Here is a 23,123-nt window from a genome sequence, read left to right as displayed (position 1 = left end):
TGTACACTATCCCCATCAAATAGGCAGCTCCTCCCAATCAGCCATGATGTACACAGTCATGCAGTCTGTATGTAGACATGTACAATGCAACAACACACATGTTAACACATTGTTAAACTGCATCTTTCCCTCACATTTCAGAGGGACAATGAACACCTCCTGCAGCGCAGCCTGAATCTCTCTTCTCTGATGTCGAAGAGGACCACCACAGCCTTGACTCTGACGCCCTCCAAGATGTCATAGACAGCCTCAGCAGTCCACCTCCAGGAGCAGGGCAGGCCAGCTGCAATGAGGACACACCACCCCCTGCACAGACCACACAGCAGGCAGCACCCACCACCACGTCTGCCTCCCAGGACCCCCACGAAGAACACATATGTTCTTCGTGGGGCCATGTGTTGGGATGTCAGGAGCAGCTGACTGAACAGGTGTGGGTGGGCTCCGACCGCATGGCAGACAAACAAGATGCCATACGTGGGTGTCTAACTCCCACAGTCTGCTCCATGCTCTCCAATGAACCATGGCTGACATCCCCAGAGTCCCAACTAAGAGACAAGAATGACTGACTAGTCAGAGTGGCTTTATCGATCTCGCCCGGGAGGTGGAAAACATGCAGAGGCTAATGGAGTGGTAGATGGGTTCCTCAATGACCTCAAAACCATCCTTATGGCATTTCTGACACAAGGCCTGGTGCTGATGCATGCTGCTGCTACCACTACATCCACATCTCCACCCCTGAAGTGTCAGTACCACACAGTGTGACAGACATTCCACCTCTGGCCCCTGAGGTGTCACTGCCACACAGGGCTGGAGAAAGGCCTGCACCACCCCCTCGTGAGGCACATGGAACAGCAGAGGACGAAGATATGGATGAACCTGTCATCGTGGTAAGAAGGACGCAGTAGCATTCATCTCCGCCATATGGCCGGTTTCAGCTTGGCTCTGCCCTCTGCATCATCACCTTCCACTGTCCCCCGATACCCTCTACGACACTCACCTTGGCCTTGCAATGGAATGCCATATTCTGTTTGATGGCCAATGACACAGCAAACAGACTGCGGAGTGAACTATTCCTTTGGATTTGTCATTCCCTGAAGGACTCTGGCTGGCCCTCCACGGGCCAAGATTGTAAAGTGGGGTTTGCATGGCCCTGTACTGCTCCAGTTGCAACACTCCACTGAATGTGCATTAAACATTTCAAATCACACAGATGTGTTGTACCAATGGTCTTTCATGTGTGGTAGTATTGATGATTGTAGGGTCAGTGAATTCCCCCTACGTCCATGTGGCTCATGTCGTTGGACCTGGGTCACAGGGGGACACATTGCCTAATGTTGTTCGGGTGGCACCGACGCAACAACAGTGACACATGCATTAGTTACTTCCTTGTCCAGCAACTTACGGAACCACGCCCAGAGCCCCGGGGTCATTGTTCAAACCCTCACGCTGGACTGGCATAACCCAGGTCAGTCCACTACACTTACGCTCCAGGGTGGACAACAACACTACATGTGCCAGGACTTCTCTGTGGTGATCTGCTGCTCACAGGTCTAGTTGTCAGCATGCCACGGCCACATCCTCATGGCTGGTATACACACACACCACACCCATCCAGTACACGTGTCACAGCACATGTGACCCTGCCAATAAAATGGGCCAGACACATGTGCACAACGCCATTTCCAACCTCCCTCTGGGTGTATCTGTGTGGTGTGCATGTAGGCATGGGGGCCCAGGGGCCTGCGACATCACATTCCACAGGCCTGAGGTGACATGATGGCATCCGCACCATGATACCGAAACATAGAGGGTCCATGACTTGGGGGGAACAGACTTGGTGGCACTGGATGTACTGTGCTGGTACAGGCACACCGACACGGGACGGTAACTTTTGGTGCACTGAGGTAGGGGCACCTTAAGAGCTGAGAGGGTGTGCTGCCTGCGATGATGCCCTGTCCTGGCAGTCCAGACGGCTCTAGTTTTGTGTGCCCTGCTGGACTGCAGTGTAGGTGTGAGCCAGAGGGCAGCGCAAGCTTACCACCACATGGCCTCACCTGCTTGATCACAGAGTTAGTGGCACCTATGAGGCTGAGCGGGTGTGCAGCCTGAGATGATGCTCGGTGCACTGGTATGTCCTCTTCCATGTCCCCTTCCATGGAGAAATCAAGACCCAACACTAAATGTAAGACCTGGTGGTCCCAAGAGCGGAGCTGCATGGTGTGGAGGGTGCCATGTCCGTGGGCCCAGGGCTTGGAGCTTGCACAGGCAAGTGGTGGGCCCTCCTTTCCACACGCCGGTGGCGGAAGGTGAGCAGTGAGGCCTGGCTGCGCAGGGGCAGGCATGCACCGCTGGGTGGTGGGAGAGGCTGGGCTGCAGCTGCCTGGGTGTGTAGGGGTGGGCGTGCACCGCTGGGCAGCATGAGGGGCTGGGGTGCAGCTGCCTGGGTGCGCAGGGGTGGACAGGCGATAATGTTGAGTGCAAGTGTATGTGCTGTGCCATTCACGTATCTGGACTCTGTTTCAGATGATGGATCTGTTTCAGATATGGGACCTGGTGAACTGCACTACATACACTACATGTGATGGGAGACACACTGGTGGCAGCAGGTGAACAGTGTGGCCTGGGTGTGCAGTGTCAACACTCTCTCTCCCTGTCCATCTCTTCTGTTATCTGTGTCTCTCTACCCCTCTCTGTCCATTCTTTCTCTCGCTCCCCCTCTCTGTCCGTCTATCTCTCTCTCCCCCTCTCTGCCCATCTATCTCTCTCTCCCCCTTTCTGTCCGTCTGTCTCTCTCTCCCCCTACCCATCTGTCTATCTCTCTCTCCCCCTACCCATCCGTCTACCTCTCACTCCCCCCCTCTCTCTCTCTCTGTCCCTTGATGTGTGCAGGACACACCTTCTCATCATGATTTTTGTCTTGCAGGCTGTGACCTACGGAGTGTCCTGAGGGGTGCCACCATGTGTCTTCATTTATGTTCTGTTTGTTTCAATACATTTTTATTTGTTGCTTCGAAGGTGAATGTGTGATGCTCATTTTTGTGTCGACACATGCATGTAACCAGATGTGATTGTGCGACATCAGGCGGAATATTTGGTACATGATTCTGTGTAGTTGATGTGGCATGTCTTCATTCGGGAGGGGGTCCAGGGAGGGTGGGTCCTGGGGGTGGTGGCAGTGGGTGTTGTGGCCCTCTTGGGTGTCCGGCTGCACAATCTGTGGCTCCATGGCATCTGTTATTCTTCAGGTGTGGCTCTGGCCTTAACTCCCTTTTGTGGTGCAGGTTGTGGTTTGACTTTCCACCTGGTCAGATGTTAGTTTCCTTCTGCTAACGCACCTTATCGCATGTTTTGTGATCTTATCGCCAATCTAGCTGGTCGTTGAGAATGTTGGGGAGTGGTAATGTCGCTGCTTTTTGCTCAGGAACACCTACTCTGCATCTCATTAGCAATAGTTGTGGGGGTCATCTGTGGCGCTGTTATTTGTGGCTGCTATTGCTGGTAAACTGGTGCTAAGGGCTGTTAGCACCAGCTTGTGAATGGGTTGATACATTTATCGCGACTTTGGCTGTGATAAAGTGCCATTATCTCGGCTATAGCTCCTTGAGAATATGCCCTTTTATGTTTTAACACATTCTGTAGTACTTGCTGTTATCTCACTGCTTTGTAATGTCTACCTCTGAAAAACTATATTGAGAAATCGACACCTCTACAATTTTTCACTCAGTAAACCTTGTGTAGAAAAACTTTATCAACATTAGTGCACTTACTGACACTTCTCAACAAACTTCGTAAAATATACTATTAAATATCTAAACTTGGAGCTCTTTCTTGAATGCAGCTGAAGACACCAGTGTCTTTCAATTCCAAATTAGGTCATATCTGCTGAGCACAACTCAAAGAGACTTCCTTCTCTTCCAAAGCGCCACAGGAGAATCTGAGCTCTAGCTGGTTCTGCAGCCAATCACATCAGAGCATTTCTTCAACCATGTATTAACCCTTTCCATGCTCATGACGAGCTCAGCTCGTCATGATGCACGGTTGAGCTGTGCTGATGATGAGCTGAGCTCGTCATGAAACAATGGAAATGGGCATCATCCAGCACCGGAGGGGAAAACACCTAGCAGCGAAGGTGTTAAGAATGTTAGTTATTGCTTCACCTTGGCTCTTTTTTTCTACTTCTCCACATACGATCTTGCGAGGCTCTCGCAGGATCATAAAACACCTCGTGGCAGATCCAGCAATTTTCCATGCTGGTCTCACGAGACGTTCGTGAAATGAAACGAGCCTCAGGCATGTATTCTACTCTTGCAAGACTCTCAAAAGATTGCAACAGAATTGTAGAGAAATAGTAGTATATGGAAGGGCTAGCCTCTCCAAAGACAGCCCTCGCAGGCATAATAAGTGAGTATACAAGCATTTAAAATGGGACTGCCCTCTTCTTTGAAACCTCTCTGGAATGACTGGTATGCATAGTAGGGTGTGTGTAGGAGCTGGTCTCTCTGCTGAGACCCCTCCCTTGGATGATTGGCGTGCATAGCAGGATGTGGGGCTTGACTGGGCTCTTTGCACAGACTTCTCTCATATGAATGAAGGGTGTGCATAGTAGTAAGTGGAGAGGAACTGGTCTCTTTTCAGTCCCCTCTATCAGATGACGGGTGTACATAGTAGGGTGTGGGGAGGAATTGGCCTCTCCTTTCAGAACTCTCTCTCAGATGACCAGTTTGGGGATGGACTGGCCTCTCCTTGTAGACATCTCTCACAAATGACGTTTGTGCATAGTAGTGAATAAGAAAGGACTGATCTCTCCTGTCAGACCTTTCTTTCACATAAAGGGTGAGCGTAGTACGGTGTATGGCGAGCAACAGACCTCGCCTTTCAAACTCTTCTCTCAGATGATGGGTGTGTATAGTAAGGTGTGGGGAGGGACTGGTCTATCCTTTCAGACTTCTCTATCAGATGATGAGTGTATGTAGTGGAGTATGGGGAGGGACTGGTTTGTTGGTGCTGGGGCCAGTGGGGCTGGGTGCAGAACAAACAGGTCAGCCAGGCATTATGCGTCTTGCAGTCCTCATGGTCAAGAGCAAAACACTTGGAGAAGGGATCTCGGGACAGCTTGGCTATTCAGTAAGTAGGTCTTGGGTGTCTCAATGTCCCTTGATGGTTGCTTGATTCTGGTGCGTCAGGAGTCCAGAGTGGACTCTTCTTCTTGGTGTTTACTGTTAGGGGTCTGGTACACCGTGTATTGGTACACCTTGGTTCAGGTAGGTCCTAGTGTCTCTAAATGTGGTGGAGAGACAGATCTCACCCTCTGGAGCTGTTGCACCTCTTCTCGCTTTGACGCTGCATTGGGGTCATTGGGGAGCAGCACAGCGACAAACCGGACTTCACAGGATCAGTGCCTGCAGTGTGCAGGGGAGTGATACATTCACTCCAAGGGAGCTTCACTGTGATTTCTTGAAGGCTGCAGTGCTACGGGGTTCTTTGAGTCTTTTTGGGTTTCAATATGACACAACAGTAGCGATTGTCGGGTCAGGAGAGCAGCAGGCAGGGTTTGACATCTTTTTCTTCTGCAGCAGGGCTTCAGTTCTCGAGTAGCCGGTCTTTTTTGTCCTGGTCTTTTGTCCAGGCCTAGTTTATTGAATCTGATTTTGAGGTCTCGAGATGCCACCTAAATACTGATTTTAGGGGTGTTACAAGGGGAGACAGGTACTTTTAGGGTGTCCAGACCCTCGAGTGACCACTTCCTGTGGGAAGTTGTATTACCCTTGCCCTGATATGAGGATGGTGGAATTTGAGAGAGGGTTTCACTTCACCTGACCCATCCTAGGGGTTTTGTAGGCTAATAGGGATCATCCTCCTAATCTAAATTATTTTTTTGCCTTTCCTCCCTCCAAAAGTAGAGCAGGAATAGGGGGCTGGCCTCCACCACTATCTGGAGGTTCCTGGGTTGGATTTCAAAGGTGGCATTGCCTTTGAAGTTTCCCTTCCAGGAAGGTCATCCTATCCTGGAAGAGGTGTGAAGCCCCTCCACGATCAAAGCAGACAATGTCTCTGTCCTCTGAGAGTGCTGGCTCTCAACCCTTAAGATAAGAAACATGTCTAGTAGTGGCAGACCTGCGAAAACAGGTCAGAAACTACACCAGGGCTTAGTAGGTTTTCCAGGAACCTTCTCAAAACATCTGTCTCCTGTGTGAATTCATTAATAAACCCAACACTGACATCAGTGAGGATATATTAAGACAAGCTATTTGGTACCAAACACCTCAGAAATCAGTGAAGCCATCATGGAGCTAGAAAACTTGTATTGACAAGCATCTAGCTGAAGCACTCTTTATCACTTCCCTGTGCACTTACAACATCTCAGAATGGACTGGATATTGTAGGGGCATTTCTGCTCCCGCTGATACGACCACACATAGGAAATAGCGTACTCTGCCTTAGGGCTAAAGACCTGCAGTAGGGGTGACTTGCCAATAGCCCATGCAGTGTATGGGAGGCATGGCACACAGGGCTGTGCGCCATGTTGATTCTATGGATTCCTTTGCACCAAGACACACAGCCTATAATGGCAGTACACAGATTTGGGAAGGGCTACCTTGGGGGGCATAACCAGTGCTGCAGTCCCAGAGTACCCTCTTCAGTACCTATGCCCTAGGTAATAGGGGTACCATTTACTAGGGTCTTCCAGGGGTAGCTGAAGTTGGACCAATTGTGATATAGTTTTTAGGGAAAAACACAGGTACAGGTAACCTGGTTATCAGAGACCCTATACTCTACAGTCAAAGTTGCATCCAAAGCAAGGCAAAAAGTGTAGGGGGGTTACTGCAGCTGGAATCCACATTCCTGCACAGTGATTACCAGTGTAATGAATGAGTACGTATGGGAAATAGACGATAATTGTTTCTCTAGTTTGTGGCATACTGTCAGCACTGAAGAAGTCATTTTTCCAATGTTTTTATAAATCATGGCTCACGAGGCAATCATTTATTTTTTCTTGTTATGTATTTATTTATTTATTTAAAGTTTTATAAAGCGCATAGCTGCCCCAGTGACGGGGCGTCCCAGCGCTAACTAAGCCAGGCCTGAAACACTTCCAAAGGAAAGGAGGCCTAAGCTGGAAAGAGCCAGGTCTTTAACGCCTTACGAAAAGCCAGATGGTTCTGAAGTCCCCTAATGGGGGTTGGAAGAGAGTTCCAGAGGCGCGCCGCCTGGACTTTAAATGATCGACCACCAGCTCTTGCTCTGAAAAAATGGGGAGTACAAACCAAGCCCACATTAGCTGAATGCAAGGAGCGGTTCGGTACATATTGAGCCAGCAGATCCACCAAAATCTGCGGTCCTTGGCAGGTCAATATTTTGTGAGCCACACACAAAGACTTAAACTGAATCCTTTTCACTATCGGTAGCCAGTGCAACTTAGGCAGAAGGTGCAAGACCGAACATGATTTAGTTGACAATTAAATCAATAAAACAAATTTTGTTACGCGCGCTGCATCACATTTGGCGATGCAGCGCGTGTAACAGAATTCATTTTATTGATTTATTTGTCAACTTACCTACATTCATCCATATTCCGGTGTTTACTACCTCCCACCCTGCCCCTCCCCTGCCCCACATCACCACCCGGTAGCACTCCCACCAGGAACTGCTGCCCCAGAGTCTGCACTTTAAAATAGACCTGTATGCTGTTTTTACATTTCGCAAAGACTAAGTTGCATCCTGGATTAATAGAGTAAGCTGGTGTCTTTCAGGCATGGCATGTGATATCTCCGACATCTAGTTTGGGCTCACATCATTCCCTAATAACTCTTAATTCTTCATGGAATGCTTCTGATCTCGTATCTCTCTTTGAAGGGCTGCCTTGGTCAGACCCTCACAATCTAGCATAACACTATCTATTTCTAAACCGGAGCGAAGACAAAAATGCCTAAATCAAATTAACATTGATGCACATTAATGTGTATTCCCTCTTGCTGATAAATACAATTACTATGTAGCGTCCAACATTACTACTTCAAACTGGTTTAAATAATCATCTGTCAAGCCTAATATAGTGGATTACACAGAACTATATTTTTCAAAAGTCTCTGGATTTCTTGGCCATAAGAATACTTGAAAGTGTTCTAATACAGTTTTCAAATTCCCTCATATTCCAGACTATATTCCAGGCTTCCTTCAGTGTCTTATTGACGTACTCGCTTGTTCATCTCTGTATCATATGTGACACAGTAAAAGTATTTTCAAACATCTAAGCCCACCTACGGCCAGGCAGTTTTTTATTCAACCTTGTTATGTTATGTTATGTTACCTGTTTCGTAGAGCGCAAACAGCTGCCCCAGCGACGGGGCGTCCCGGCGCTAGAACCGTAACACAATCAGCTGGCAACGAAAGAGGGACCTACGGGGAGGGAAAGAGATGGGTTTTGATCGATCTGCGGAAAGCTAGCAGATTATCCATACAACAGATGTGGAGAGGGAGGGAGTTCCACAACTTGGCCCCCAATAGTTTAAAAGAGCGCCCTCCGATGCGACAGAACCTCGTATGGGGTATCAAAGCTAGGTGTTGCCCCATAGACCGAAGATTCCGTTTGGGTGTGTAGGGGATCAACAATGAACGGAGGAGCTCAGGACCTTCGTTCTTCAAGATTTTAAAGGCAAATATGAGGGCCTTGAACTGGATGCGGGCTTCCATGGGCAGCCAATGAAGTCTGTAAATTGTCGCTCTTACTGAGCACCTTCTTAGGAGACCTACTATAGCTCTTGCCGCCGAATTCTGGATTTGTTGGAATCTTTTTATCTCAGCTTTGTTTGCTCCTAGCAACAAGACACTCGCGTAGTCCAGTCTGGACAAGATAGTAGACTGTACTATGAGTTGTCGTGTCTTGGAGTCGAAGTAGCCTAAGATGGGGTATAGACTTCTCAGTAGGCCAATACAAGTTGCGGCAACTTTTTTGGTGTGCGACTGGAAGCTAAGGGTCGAGTCCAGCCATACTCCTAGGTTTTTTACTAAATTTTTTGGAGGGGGTGCTGGGCCCAACGATTGGGGCCACCAGAGATCGTTCCAATTGTTGCTATTTTTCCCCATTATCAGCACCTCGGTTTTGCCACCGTTAAGTTGGAGGCAGTTTGCTGTCATCCATTTGGCGACAGCAGTCAGTCCATCCCTGAAGTTGGTGGCATCAGGAGAGGGGGCCTCACTCAGGCTGATGACCAACTGAGTGTCGTCAGCGTACGACACCATTGTGAGGCCCCAAGTCTTAGCAACCTCCGCCAAGGGTTGCATATATAGGTTGAACAGGGAGGGACTGAGAGCCGAGCCCTGTGGGACTCCTTGTCCTATATCTTGTGGTTGAGAGATAAACGGAGGGGCAGATACCCTAAATGATCTATTGGTTAAAAATGAACAAAACCATTGAAGCGCCGAGTCTACAATTCCTATATTTTCCAGGCGTTTTAGTAGGATGGCATGGGAGACCGTATCAAAGGCCGCGCTGAGATCGAGCAGTATCAGCGCAGCACTTTTGCCTGTGTCCATAATTTCCCGTAAGCTTTCCGTGGAGGTGAGGAGCGCGGATTCCGTACTATGGCCCGGCCTGAACCCGTGCTGTGAGGGGTCCAGAATGTTATTTTCCGCCATGTACTTATTCTGCACTGTCTGACCCACTGTGGTAGATAGGTTGGATGGATCATGCATCAGGCTAGAGTAGACACTTTTAGAAATGAGGTTCCCTCTACTAGGGAAGTACTGGCACCTAAAGTGTGTTTGTCAGAGTCTAGATCGGAGGACATGCTTCATGCAGCAGATGGCTGGGAGGTTCTACCTTAAAGAGGTTTAGTTTCAGAGCAGTAGCTGATGCAGTCTAATAAAAGTTAAGTCTGACCCTGATTTAAACAAGATTCTCCTATATTTTCAGCCACATTTCCCAAAAGCTCTGGAAACAACAACAAAACACATTATGAACAATGTCCGAACCCAGGGAACCAAAAAGACACAATTGATGGACGGAATGCAGAACAAATCAAAACATTAACCCCAGTCAAGAGATATGAGTTAAATCCATAATTTTTTTGCTCACCAAGCCACCCCACCTGGCCATATGCAAATCAGTCATGGCCCTGTGCCTCATGGGAACAGTCCAATCAAACTGCCAAGTCAGGTCCTCCCTGGACTGTAAACAAGCATACTCGGGCTGGTTTCGGGGTTTCACCTCTCATCAGCCAGGATAGCTTGAATCCAGTGGCACAGTGAGCCGGAGACCCATGCCTGGACATGCCAAGCGTTCTTAGGGCGAGAAAGCAAAAGACACTCAATTGATGGACGGAATGCAGAACAAATCAAAACATTCACTGCCATTCAAGAGATCTGGGTTAAATCCATCATTCTTTGCTCACCATGCCACCCTAGTTTAGACCTGGCCATATGCAAATCAGTCTTGATCCTCTGCCTCGTGGGAACAGTCCAGCCAGAACTGCCAAGTCAGGTCCTCCCTGGAACGGAAACAAGCATCCTAGGACCGGATTCAGGGTTTCACCCCATATTAGCCAGGATAGCTTGAATCCAGTGGTACAGTATTCTGATTCTGGGCGCACTTAGGGCGAGAAAGCAAATAACACACAATTGATGGACAAAATGCAGAACTAATCAAAACATTCAATGCCATTCAAGAGATCTGGGTTAAATCCATCATTATTTTGTTCACCATGCCACCCTAGTTTATACCTGGCCATATGCAAATCAATCTTGACCCTGTGCCTCATGGGAACAGTCTAGCCAGAACTGCCAATCCAGGTCCTCCCTGGACTAGAAACAAGCATCCTAGGACCGGTTTCGCGGTTTCACCCCTCATCAGCCAGCATAGCATGAATCCAGTGGCACAGTAAGCCCGGGACCGACGTCTGGGCATACCCGACGCACTAAGGGCGAGAAACAAAAGACACACAATTGATGGATGGAATGCAGAATAAATCGAAACATTCACCCCCAGTCAAAACATCTGGGTTAAATCCATCATTTGGTTGCTCACCATGCCACCCCAAAATGATGGCTTTAGGCCTTGATCTCTGTACTGGGGTGAATGTATGCCTTTGTTCTGCATTCTGTCCAGCAATTGTTATTTTTGCATTAGTCTCCCTGAGTGGGATGGGTATGCCTAGTCGTGGGTTCCGTGCTCTCAATGCTTCTGGAATCAAGCCATCCTGGCTGATGAGGGGTGAAACCCCAAAACCGGTCCTAGGATTCTTGTTTCCAGTCTCGGGAGGACCTGACAGTTAGGGCTGGACTGTTCCCATTAGGTGCAGGGTCAAGACTGATTGCATATGGCTGGGTTCAGACTGAAATGGCAAGATGAGCAAAAAAATTATGGATTTAGGCCCAGATCTCTGTATGGGGGTGAATGTATGACATTATTCTGCATTATGTCCATCAATTGTTCTCTTTGCATTTGTCACCCCGAGTGGGATGGGTATGTCCAGACGTGGTTCTTGTGCTCTCCATGCCACTGGAATCAAGCTATCCTGGCTCATGAGGGGTGAAACCACAAAACAGGTCCTAGAATGCTTGTTTCCCAGCCAGAAAAGACCTGCTGTGGCAGTTTGGGCTGGACTGTTCCCATTGGGCACAAGGTCAAGACTGATTTGCATATGGCTGGGTTCAGACCGGAATGGCATGGTGTTATATCCTGTTCATCTCTTTCCCTGCTGCTCAGCCTGTGTGTGTGATGTCATTGGAATGTTCCTGTGTGCATGGTTTGAATGTGTGGTCAGTTTGATTGAGTGGCTGAGCAGCTGGATGCTGCTCCCGGTGGGGCCTTCTCCCTTGCTCCTTCTTACCTTCCATTTACCTATTTTAACTAATAAATACCAACTTAAGAATACCAACGTCTACTGGATCTACTTACCTGATTAAGTACTTTTTTTGATTGCAACACATGGTGAGCAAAAAAACGATGGATTTAGTCCCAGATCGCTGTATTGTGGTGAATGTATGACATTGTTCTGCATTCTGTTCCTCAATTGTTATTTTTGAAAACCCCGTCAGCCTATAAGGATATTTGTCTATTTTTGCATTTATATAGGGATGACAAATACTTATGTGACTTTGAATACTAGCAAGAGGTAGGATATTCCTAGTAGTTACAATGCTGCTTCTAGTCATCAAATGTAAGGGTACTTGTGTAGCTGTATGACAACCTCTCTTGGCACACACCTGGGGGTTTGTCATTCCCGTATCTCAGACCAACCAGAAGACATATTTTCGTTGATTCCGAGAGCAAAACAACACATTTTCAAATATTTGGACTTATTTAAACTTGTGCCGTGACTGTTGTATGTGTTTACAAGTCGGATGTTGCCAGATTAATTGTTTTCGTTTTTCTAAAATTATACTGTGGTGATCATGTTGAGAGGGCAAATAGTTGATGCGAATATTCTCAATTAGCCTTGTCACTTGACTGCCCTAAGCTACCTCAAGCCTATAAACTGCAGAGAACAGGTACAAGGGCAGTGTTCTGTTCATAATTTTGTGCCAAGTTTTTGCTTTAAATGTAGTTATTTCATTCGTCGGTGCAAAAAGCAGTGCTAAACTGCATTGCACCTTCTCAGTGCGGCTTAATCCATCACCAGGTACTTTACCATGAAACGTACAAAAGAATATCTTGCGTCGTCATTGAGCACACAGCTCTCACTCTGTCGGTATGCTCCTAAAGTACTTTCTCGTCCTGCTGCCTTCATTTCTTCATTTCTCCACATCGTTTTTAAAGTGCACTTTTCGTCGCAATCAAGTGTCTGATTTTCCATGCTGTGTGAGATTGCTCAAAATGTCATTTTCCACTTTACGGCTCAACCAACTTACTCATGCCTCTCTGGACCGCATGGGTGGTAGTGCACAGATATGCATCAAACAAGCAGTCTATCGTGTCAAATAAAGCTGTTGTCAATTCGCAATCAAAACTGTGTTTGAACTGAGTTGAAGTGGGCAGATAACTATAGTATTATTGACCCCTCAATCCACATTTTGTACAAGAATTTGCCTTGTTGGTAGCACACTGGGCTGAAACTAGCCCTGCAAAAGAAAGCAAGAAATACATTCCAATGTTCTTTTTTATTTTTTTACTTCGAAATCAAAGAAAGGTATACACATGACAGAAAGCATTACATACAGCCAGGCTAAAATCTCGTTATATTTACATTTTCGTGAAAGGATGAGACTGATCACAAAGATCAAAGTGTGACGTCAGTGTTTTTTGTTTTCATGTATACTTGTAGTTTGGATAAATATAAAACCAGGAATAGATGAATTGAGAAAGCACGCATTTCAAGTTCATTCACTCAGTGTTAAAACCGGAAAGTAAGTGAGCTGCAAAATAAGTATTGGGCTTGGTTCAGTGCTCACAGCTTCCTCCACTAAGAGCATTTCCCAGATAAAAGCCTGAGAGCTCACTGCTGTGAGTTGCAATCCGCAAACTGAACCTCAGCCCGTTGGATAATATGCCACATTCAGCCACTGCCAATATTTCAATTAACGCTGTTTCCACCAATCTCCGTGTAAAGGTAATTTAAAGGATGTTCTTACACAGAGAAGAAAGTCAACGTTTAACTCATTCAGACTTTGTTAATTTAAAATACATTTAAACAAAGGAAAGGTTATATTTTTGGGTAATTCAAAATCTAACCATTGATCTGATACTGGTTATTTATTTTCATAATTCTAAAATTTAGACATGCTCTGATTACTTAAACACAAACTTCGTTACTGCAAGTCCATCTCTTCTTGTTCTGATAATAATGTGGCAGAGAACCACCCGAAATAGACATGCAATTGGTCTCCATAGACTGCCTTATAACAGGAAAATCATTCGTCCAGTGCACCCGTTAAATTAATGGATGCCCTCCATATGGAGTGGTGTGGAGGGGGCACTGTGAGCATTGCATAGAGGAAGAGTAAAATATACTGACTAGAAATCAAGACGGAAACAACACAGAATTTCATATGTATACATGTAGTAAGTGTGCATTTATTCCTTCAAAAATAATATGCCGAAATGTACTTCCAATACTTTATGTTGGTTCTCAGCTTGAAACCTATTCTTTGACTTTTAGGTACTGGTAAACTTGATTTATCTTGTTGAAAAAAACATAGATTAGCCTTTTACACGTTGTCATTTCCATTCAATAAATGTTATTGGCATTTCTATTTTTTTGTTCACAATTTCCTAATGTGTTTACTTTGGAAAGGCTTGCGGCCCTTCCTTCTGGGCAGGTGGCTCTTCTGTCAGGTTATTTTATCCGCATTTCTGTACGTGAGATTATGAGCTGTTAAACACTTTGACCTGCACCAACTGCAGATAGCCCACATTTTTTTTAAGTTGTTTTGTTTATAAGTCTTTAATTACTTACTGTATTATTTTCTTTTTTATGTGCCTTTCATTTGACACTACCTGACTTCTTTGCTTTCATTAGGCTGTGTTTATTTTTAAGGAAACGACAGTCAAAATGTTAGTTATTTTAAACTGGGTTTAGCTCATTATTAAAATCTTTGTTAGCATGTAGTTTTATGACTTTTTTCATTAATATGTATTTTCGGTTATATTGGTTCATTATGATACGTATACATTGCTTCTGGCCAATTCTCAGCTACCAGTATCTTGAAAGGTGACTCTTTGCCAATTTACTCCACCATTTCTCAAAGCCCCTCATTCCCTCTTTTCAGTCTGCTCAATTAATGCCGCTCAGTCTCTACAGCATCACCCTGAATGTAGTCCTAAAATAAGTTTGCCGGCACGTCTCTGGAACCAGAAAGGATCTGAGGACTGGTACACTGCCTAATGTTACATTGTCATACAGACAAAAAGAAAAGAATGAGGAGGTAAGGTTAGGCGATGTCACTTGTCTTCGTCTGATAAAGTTCTGCAGGAGTTCAGGATACCTCACAACACATACAGCTGACAACGGTATTTTATAAAGAAAAGTGACACGTCAAATCTTTCAAGGCTGTCCTGAACCTGGGTGCTATACTCAAGAATGTTATCAATCCAGTCATCATTTATATAAGACTCATATTTACTCATCACTTTAAATTCCTATGACTATGATATTTTTCACAACTTGATGAGTTGTGTTTCTTCAACACTCCTCTAGTCAAATCTTTTCTCAATATTAATATGATATTCACTAGAACGTTTTCAACATTGGTGAAATAATTCAAATTAACCACTCTAGTTAATAATTACAACCAATCCTTCACCTACCTGCTATGGGCAAAACTAGGAGGCTAAAATGAACTACTTTATCTTCTCACAGTGTCTTTACAATTCACAGACTATGCAGTCTTCACTTCAGAGTAAAACTTTGTAATCTCAAACAATATGAGCTCTACTACTCTTACAACCAAGAGACCGACAAAAGACTCTCCGTCTCCTATTACAACTACTCCATCAGTCTCCATGGATGTCATACTCAATTTAATTAGAGCTTTAAATCCATATTTGGAAGAAACTAACATGAGACCCAGATATTGGATGAGGGAGTAACATACAAGGCTCCACTCAAAAGGTACACTTGAAGCAACAAGAGAAAATCTTTTCTAAAAAGACAAGCAGATGATTTGGAAAATAGAAATAGAAGAAACAGTCTCAGGATAAATGGACAGCCTGAAGGACTTCAAGGAAGTGACTCTACAGCATTTTTCAGTCTTTTATTTCAAACATATTAGATATGCCTGACTCAACCTCACTGAATTTTCAGAGCACACAGACTGAGATAAAGCCATTTAAGCTCTACATTACCTGCTAAAGCCAGAGTAGGCATAATTTTATTTTTGGAATACACTAATCGTCTTGAGGTTATTGTATCAGCTAAAAGTGAAAAGGACAGTTTATGGTTAGGTACAAAGTTGTTCTTTTCATAAAATGTTGTTAAAGCTAGTGCAAGACTTTCTTGGCCATGTGAAATGTCCTAAAATCTCTTAATGCAAGATTTGGAATGTTTTATCCATGTTAGTTTAAGGTTACACACACCAACAAAACTACAACCTATGAAGAACCTATGAAATTAAAATATTTTTGGGACATCTGTGGTAGATATACTGTGGAAACATCTCATTCCTTACATTGTTATGTTACTTTTTTGCATATGACGCACTGATTGCCTGTTTTTCACATTTCACAAAATTGATAATCTGTGAATTTTTCCTTTACCATATCGTCTTTGATCTTATGTGTTTTCCTCTTTTTTTTAAGGTGGATGTCTTGTTCATGTCTCTTTGTTGTGTATCTTGTCAACAGTTCCTTGGACTTCTGGAGTAAAGATGGGCTGACTCCATCTAGTGAAACCTTCACTCCATTTCTATATTAATGCCTTATTCTTTTTTTTAACTGCCCTCTCTCCCCTTCTCATACATCTTTTCTTTTTTTTATTGTTTTAAATTTTTACTGTACTTTGGTGCTCTAATTTAACATTTCTAATTTTTTTTTACTTCTGCTACTCATTAAAACTATTATGCATTTTATTTGCTAATTTCACACATGTGATAAATAATTGTTTGTGTGTTTTGATGTATGTATTGATGGTACTTAGAATTATTTCTTGCAATACCAAGGTACTTGGTTTCCCCATTAAGAGACAGAAAGTCTTGGATTACGTGTCTAAATGTAGACAGGCCCTGTAATGTTATACACAAAAGTAAGTTATATAAGGATGAAGCCAAGAAATTGAAAACAATGGATTGGCATTGTTTTCTCTTTAATGGAAAAAGGTAGTCACTAGCACACCTTTGAAAAGAAGGTTTCTCTAATTTCTAGTGCAATTCAACAACAATTGTTCTATCTATAGGGTACTTCTTGGTGTCATAGGGCTGCCTGTCCCTAGGGTATCTGATTCAAGGAATAAAGGTGCGAGACACACTGTCACGACCTGACCAAGAGCACAGCTTGGGTGTGTCTGTTTCAACTTTCTTACCCAAATGTTTTTCTAAAAAAATCAACTGCTTTTATAAATAAACAAATTCCAGCTCATCTTTTATTTTTTCAATGATTATATGTTTTCAATTTCATTGATGAAGATAATATCCTTTGCACAACTCTTTTGAATTTACATTCTGTTCAATAAAGTCATTCCTTCATGGCTTGATATGTTTAATTTCACATTTGATGAACATGATATGATTGTTACATCAATTTGATTAGCACAAATACACCAATAACTGCGATTGCTGGTTGTTGACCCGATGCATTTCGGGATATTTAGTTCCTTCCTTAGGGGCCACTGTAGAATAAAACAGTGAGGAAACAATATCATTACATTGTATACAATGTCATTACAATGTCATTTCGGCTGGATTGCGGTTATACAAGGCCAATTAAAAAGATTGAGTCTCACAGATCATAAAAAATTGTATTTATCTATGAAGATAATCAACATGCATTTTCTTATATAGATCTCTGCAGAATAGAACTCAGGAAGTCAACACTAAATTAGTGCTAATCTAGGCTGTCCTCAGAATTATAGAGGTGCAACTAAAAACGTGTGTTAATAACACAATTAAATCCTTTTGATCGCGGCAGCTATTATATAGCCTGTATAAAGCTACACAAGACAATATGTGTTAGACTGAAAAAGTGAGCATAACGTGCTGTTCTTGACATGCTGAAAAACTGGAGAAACTGAATAAAGATTTATATCCTGTGCTTACGGCTGCATATGGTTAATATCCGAGAATAAAGTACTGTGTTTAGAAAAAACGGAGATGCCCGTGCTGCAAGTCATGCTTGGAGTCACAAAGGACGCCAACCTGTACAATGGACGATCAAAGTGGAATAACCCAACACAACTTTACACATTGCGCAAAGCTTTCTGTGAAGTAAATAAACCATTCAGTAAACAAACATGCTGTGCATAGACCTAAGAGAATACGTGATAGTAGATAAATTAAAGAAAGAAATACCTCTGCAGATCTTCTTGCTAATTAAATGGATCTGCAAAAAGCGAAGAGCCAACTGATTACTACACGCATTAGTCAACAAGAATGCCATATCGGCAGACAAATACACCAGAAAACCTCACCTATTCCAAAGAAGTTTGTGGTCTTAAAGAAAGTACTCAGCCGCTCGAACACTGTGGTGTTTAAATCGCGGTTACATAGATCGCTAGCAATATATTGGCTCCAGGTCACATGAGGGTAACTAAACATAAAAAACGGAAATGTCGAGGGACGACATAAACATAGCGGCCATCTTTGTGAAGTTAGTGCCAAGTGAAATAAAATTGTGAATTCAAGTGATGTCTACCATACATACACAATGTGGATATCTACATAGAGTAATACTACAACTATGCTCAAGAGAACTAGAAAAATATAGCTCTACTAATGACAGTTCACTATTGAATCTTAAGACTGTGCACATATAACGATGATAGAAAAACACATCTTAAATGTTAAAAATTAACAAACTCTCAGGGTGACAATAATGTTATAATGATAAACAAATTATGACATTGAGTAGCTCTTGTTGCATCATATTTACCACCTCAGATAAACAGTTACCTTCAGAATGATGGAAAGCTGGTATAAAGTGTGACTAAACCATGATTGTGCATTACACATAACTCTTACTAAAATGGGTAAACTGACCAGTAATTACAGAAAACAACTAAGGTCCAATTTATCGTTCAGACCTAGGGGTTCCATGGTTTGAAATTTCTTGATTAATATCACCTCACGCTGTGATACATACTGGCTAGGGTTCCTCCCTTCCTTGCTTATTATCTTTTCAATCACCATGAATCGGACTTGAGCGATGTTATGTTGATGGTTAAGCCAATGTGCAACAAGATTGGAGTTTGTGTTCTTGTCGCGTATCATGCTCTTGTGTTCTCCAATTCTTACTTTGATTTTCCTTTCAGTTTTTTCTATATATAGAAGTCCACAAGGACAATTGATGCTGTAAATTATGAAACTTGAATTGCAGTCTGCTGTGAAGCATAACATTGTCTTTTCTTCAGATCTAGGATGTGTCATGAAGTTTTGCTGCATTACGTTATTGCAGTGAGTGCAGTTATTACACTTCCTCATGCCTCTGTGTTGTATATTGTCAAATGTGTTCATAGAGGTCAACTTTTCCTTGAGGTTGAAACTGCTGGTGTATGCAAATATGGGTCTTTCTCTAAAGATGTTATTGAAATCATTCTCTTTTTGAAGCAATTCCCATCTTTTTAACACAATTTTTTTGATGTTCAAATGTAGTGTAATTCCAATACTCCCAATAGGCTCTGCGCATTGGAATAATATATCCTATAGATTTGACGTAGGACTTAGGTCTACTAGGTCTCTATGGAATATATTAGACTTAATTGTGAGTGCCAGCTAGCTCAGAGGTCACGAGAAACGTTCTCAAATTCACAAGAAGGGATTCGTTTCTGACAACCGCATAAACATGATAACTTTGTTTCCCAAGAAGAAAACTGATCTTCAGAGTCATGGAAACAATAGATAGATATTTTACTCAGTCAATCGTGCATGTCTCTTTTCATCAGAGGAGCAGAGAAATAGAGAGACAGGCGTTTTTAATAAAAGGGTTTTATTGAACAGTCTTCTTTCTCATGCAGAAGAAATGAACTGTTACAATCGTAATACTGGTTGCAAAGTATAAAGCATACAGTAAGAAGAGTATTATAAAATAATTCTGTAAAAGCATTGTATGGTTCCTAGACCATAGATAAATACATACTTAAATAACAAAGTACCCAACTGGTGCATCAAAAATACGCCTACTCCAAATGTACCAAACCGAGGGAAGAAGTAAGTGTGATGTAGCATAGGTTTAGTTTCTCTGCCAAGAATCTAACCAAGATTTCTCTTAGGGTCTAATCAGCTCCCTACCTTGGTTTTAGAATGAAGGAGGTCTGGTATCTCTGTCTCCGGACTCGATTTCCAAACACCCCGCAAGGGGAGTTTGGAAACACTAGAGCTGAATTCTCAGCGAGAGAAATACAGCCTCTCTGTCAGTGCGTCAGCTGGATGGACGGCTTGATCCTGCACTTGCTGTAGTGAGCTGCTTCGGGCAAGTAGATAGTTGAACTGCTCCGAACCACTGTGTGTTTGCTAGCGCAAGGGTTGGCATATTTATACCTTGAAGGTGCCTAGTTTGACGTAAAGTCGGGCATAATAACGTCACCAAAGAACCCCAAGGGAATGGTAGTTCTTTGAAAACGCCATAATTTCTAGGACAAATCAATATTCAAGTAAGGGGATGTTCCTGACTGCTAAAGCCGAGTTTTCCAAGAAATCGTCATGGCTTTTTGGAACTAGTGGAAGTAGCCATGCCTGTATTTGGACTGGATGGATTATGTCTGAATATGGGCAGGATTTCTATGCCTATATAAAGGCAATGTGAATTATACCTATATAAGGGCATGAATCGGTAAATTATGCTTGGATCCTAAAATGCTCCACAACACACACTCCACGTTATTATGTTCGATATTACTAAATTATAAGTATTTAAAACATACCTAAAGCAAGATGTGTATAAAATAGCAATATTTTCATTCAAAGCATGTAGTGTGACATTGAAAAATACTAATCAGAATGAGTCATGAAATAACATTTATGAAATGGCTCTTAAATACAGAAGAAAAGTTGAGACCATTCTATGCCATAATATAAACTGTTTAGGCCGTGGACAATGTGAAATATTGTCATTTGGAAGTGTTTCAAAGAATTCTTGTTCTCTAAGAATAGTTTTACTTTAAGTAGATTTCTTTGTGCAAAAAAAAGTTCAATTTTGGAAAAGTCAAATCGTAGAAAAATAGAGTTCTCAAAGGTGGAAGTTTTGTTTTGAAAAGTGAAGGTCGAATACAGAGTCCCATAGAACGCTGTGTGCTAACTTAAAAATCATTCTCGTTGTTTGGAGAAAACATTAAATCTTCTGAGCTGGCAAAGAAATCATCTACCACAGTAGGTGAAATTTGGACCACTTCACTAAGTAAACTGATAGCACAAAAATGTGAGTCATCACCGTCAACGTTAGTTGCATTAGCAATGTTTGTTGGAGATGAAGATGAAGGTGGTACCTGTGTGCCTGTCGATCCATGTATCTCACCGTCAGCAGACTGCGTCTGTGAGATCTCAATTAATGCCGTCATCAGGATTGGTAGCCGCTGGGGACAACACGATGCATGGGCCGTTACTGAACTAAGCAGGGTATCAACATCCATTGGCGGTGTTGATGTAAGTGTTAGACAGACATCCAACACGCATTCTTCTCCACATAGCAGGCATCATAGAACAGGTAAGATGCAATCTTGCCAGATTGGTCGGAATGATAGGAACCACATGGTATTAAGGTCTCAGACGAGCCAGGCCCTGGATCTGAATCATGCGCTCACGACACGTCACTGCCAGGAGAGTGTTCTTGATGGTAATCTGGGTGTCGTTGCTGACCGGACTTGCCATATCGAAGCAGAAGGAACAAGAAGAGTATTCCTGCTACGAGTCCCAAAATGAGAGGCAGTCCGCCTTAAACAGAGTGCACAAAGTTTGGAAAAATGCAGAGGACTGCTTCAAAAGGTGCTAACAGTCTAGGAAAAACTGTCTTAAATACATGTACAATACCACTGGTATCAGACATGTTTAAGATACGACCTAACTTTTCTATGAAATGTATTGGGCAGTTTGTGGATAAAAGGGCATGTATCTCAGCAGAGGACCTTGCATCTTGCAGTTCATACATCTTTTTGGACGAGGTCAGTGGCACAATTTTTTGTAAAAGAATGGCTTTCATTCTGCTTACAGTATCAATTGGAATAGAAGAGATGTTCAGTGAAGGCCATAACGGCGACTTACCTTCTGTCTTAGCTTTAGGAAACAATAATTGCATACAACAAGTGATCCTGGCTGATGCAGTTACGAGATAGGCTATTCCTGGCATCATTCCACAACAGCTGTGAGATCATTCAACATTATATAGCTCCCGTTAGAAAGCTGCCTAAAAATTGTATCTGATAAATGAAATGAATCAAACCATAATTGATTAGAGAGCATATACAATTTGTCGCTACTCAACCCAACTAATGAAGAAACAACAACAGCACCACGGTCCAAGAATATATGCAATATTTTAATCTATTGTCATATATAGCATTTGTATTGCAAATTACAAATTTTTATGTATTTTTAAATGTTTATATATACATCTAGAATTATAATAGTTGAGCTAGCGAGCTAGAATTATAATAGTGAGCTAGCGTCTCACCTGAGGTGAGACGCTAGCGTTTGGAGTGAGCTGCTGCCACTCTAACACTCTAACACTTGGAGGCTTGTTGGTGATTAGGAAGCCCTGACAGTTACTCCGCTTAACCCAAGGGAGTTGAGGATTAAATCGGCCAGGGGTTTTACGCCTGATCATTCAACTATGGGATTGGGACGTCATTATTAGGATAATAAACCCATGGAACAAGTTTGAGGATTTCTAACAATTACTGCACACAGTATCCACTTGATTGAATCTTTGGACTCGGACACTGCCTCGTGTTTCCATTGAAATCCACCTGGGAACATAATCCCATCAGATTCACTGTGCAGGTTTTGGTATCTGGGCTTAGAATACAAGCCATTGGACTACATGAAATAATTCCCCATTTGAGTAAAAAACGACTACTACTTCTACAAGAGGGGTCAACAAGATAACCCTGGTTTGCCCCGTCTCTTATGTCCTGAGGAAGACTCGCATGGCCAAGGCACAACTGACCACAAGGCCGCAAGACGAGTCGAAACGTCGACATTTTGTTTAATACCTGGACCACTACCTATATCCTCCCCTTGTGATATAGTGCAGACACTGGTTACATCTTATGTCTATTAACAATGATTAAGAAGTCTTTTTGGACTATTTAAATGTGGTCAGGTTCTCTGATCCAGCATTTATTGGCTGGTATTCTTTTGAAAAGCAGAAATTGTTGTTGTTTTTATCAATTTTGTGTGATTTCTTTTCCTTTTCACCCTATCACTGGCACTTTCTTTGACACACCTTTTCTACTGCACGCTGTATACGGGGCAACTATTATAATTCTAGATGTATATATAAACATTTAAAAATACATAAAAATTTGTAATTTGCAATACAAATGCTA

The sequence above is a fragment of the Lissotriton vulgaris genome, chromosome 3_1 (assembly GCF_964263255.1).
Source record: "Lissotriton vulgaris chromosome 3_1, aLisVul1.2, whole genome shotgun sequence".
Lineage (NCBI taxonomy): Eukaryota > Metazoa > Chordata > Amphibia > Caudata > Salamandridae > Lissotriton > Lissotriton vulgaris.
Note: the sequence above shows the minus strand (reverse complement) of the source record.